This window comes from Eurypyga helias, unplaced genomic scaffold (genome assembly GCF_000690775.1).
Source record: "Eurypyga helias isolate BGI_N326 unplaced genomic scaffold, ASM69077v1 scaffold5606, whole genome shotgun sequence".
NCBI lineage: Eukaryota > Metazoa > Chordata > Aves > Eurypygiformes > Eurypygidae > Eurypyga > Eurypyga helias.
The window spans coordinates 39,398-41,695 of NW_010254586.1; the positions used below are offsets into that span (position 1 = coordinate 39,398).

A 2,298-nucleotide genomic window follows, 5' to 3' on the forward strand; every position below is an offset into this window, starting at 1 on the left:
AAACCAACCTTCAGGTATAAGATGAAATCTGGATAGATGCATGTCCCGGTGTGTTCTTTTGATGGCCACTGTAGCTTCGGGTGCATTTATTTTAGTACCTTAAATGAGATCAGGAGTGTGTTTTTGAAGTGAATCACCTGATTGTCCCCTTATAATGCCTTGGCTTGTATCATCTAAGAGTCTCAACGCATGCAAACCAGACTCCTTTCAGGTGAAATTGAACTCGAAGACGTACACCAGAAGCTCAGCCAGTGTAATCCAGCAGCTGGTGGGCATTCAGTCCACAGGGCAAGATGGAAGATGGTCAGAAGTAAAAAGTCCTGCAATGTGTTCAGTGTGTACATCAGGCCCTCGCTAACCCAGTTGTTCTACTTGTCGATCCGTTCCTACTTCATTGCACTAACTGCTAATGCAGACGTTGGCTGCTTCTGTTGTGCTCAGCAACACACTGATATGTCATTGCCTGGAGATGATGCCTATCCTGACGTTTGTAACAAATCTGGTTCAACATCTAACAGGAATACTTGCTTGAAATAGAACATAAAACAAGGGAATGCTACTCAGCCATAGTGTAAGAATGATTTAAAAAAAAAAAAAACAAAACCAAATAAATAAATAGACAAGAACAATACTTTCTGGTACTCAACTTCTTTATTTGGAATCTGACAGGTACGTTTGTTTTCCCTTTCTTTGTGTAACTGCCACACAGTATTGCAAAAGCATTAGGCACTGTGGAGCAAGAGCATTTTTTGAGTGTAAATTATTTTCAGACTAGGCATCAATAAACAGGATTGTGGCATATAAAAATTTAATGTATCAAATCAAGCAACAGGAAAAGTGAGTTGGGAATCATCTTTTATAGGTATCTGTCACCACCTGATATCCTCATAAATTTAAAACCATCTTTCAGAATTTTTTTTGTTGTGATTCCGTAAAAGGTATATTTTTATAAGAAATAACCTGCAATTCCAGAACAAGTATTTTTGATGAGCAATTTCAGTAGGTTAGTCTATGGCATCCCAAGCTAAATTGCTAGTTGATGGACTCCCATCCCTCCTCCCACGTTTCCTCCTCTCCCTTGCAGTTGTTCCGATATTCATCTGACACTGCGCTTCAGTATTGCACTTTGCTAAACTAGTAGAAAACTGCTCAAAAAAACCAACAATCAGTTTAGCAAAAAGAATTGGGGACAGCTGGAATACTGCCAGAGCCACAGTGAGCAAGGGGACAGAAACATGCATTCTGGGATAGGGAGGAATGGCACGAACCTGTAAAGCATCAGTTAAAACAGCATATGTTGCAGTGGAACAATACCTTTAAGATGAAGATACCAAAGAATCTTCAGATGTCAGAGGCAATCCCATTGTTTCTCATCATTCCCACTCCTGCTCCCAGACACACCTTTTATAAGGTAGCAGACCTTACAAAATTATTGTTATGTATGTGGCATTCTGCCAAACTTCGCTTCAGAGCCAATGCCTTTGAAGTAGACACTCTTAGGAAAGGAAGTAATTGTATCAACAATGTTCTAGGTCTACACTCCATGTGTTTTGCAAGCATTGTCCAGGGCAATACTCAAGTTAGTAAGTTGCTGAGCTGTGACGCACAGCAGGAGAAGCAATAACGTGTAATAAGTAGGATCGTGTACATTAACACCTGTATGGCAACAGAGTATTTTACTGTTATTTATATTATTATCTAACCAGAAGACAATAGAGTATAGGCTGTCTCATTTATTTAAACTAAAAACTAAAACCAGCACAAAGTTGTTAGTGGTTTCGACTATGTAGAGACCTTTACAGAACCAAATCCAGTAACATTTGTAAGTACTCTTACAGGAACTGAGATATTTGAGTTCAAATTTTTTGTTGTTTTAGTTTTGTTTTATGCTTATGTGCCTTATGGGTACAGGAATAAAACATAGTTTGTATGTGCTTAACGTTTTAATTTAAACCAAGGTATGTCAATTTTGCATAAAGGTCTTTCTGTAGATAATTAATTTAAGAATTCTTTAAAATAATTCTTTCTTTTGGATGTACAAATTTCAAGGAGCTCTTACTCCATTACACAACTCTTTCAAATGTAGCAGTTTTATCTGTAAAAGGTTCTATTATATACGTTTAGTATGTGGCAGCAATTGAAATGTTTTCTCTACTAGGAAACTTTTCCTTAACTACATATTGAAGTTTTATCAATCACCATGTGCCTTCCTACTCTGTTCTTTGCAGACTAACCCACAATACAGTAGAAAGCAGTTGTTCTCACTAAACTTATTTTCAGCCGGATTATCATGTTCCG

The 2,298-nt window shown here is 37.6% G+C and overlaps 1 protein-coding gene across 1 annotated transcript in view; it reads left to right on the forward strand.

The window, feature by feature from the left end:
• The window catches only part of CASK (calcium/calmodulin-dependent serine protein kinase (MAGUK family)), a 79,259-nt gene that overhangs the window by 38,062 nt on the left and 38,899 nt on the right, over positions 1-2,298 (forward strand). The gene's annotated exons all lie outside the window — the stretch shown is intronic.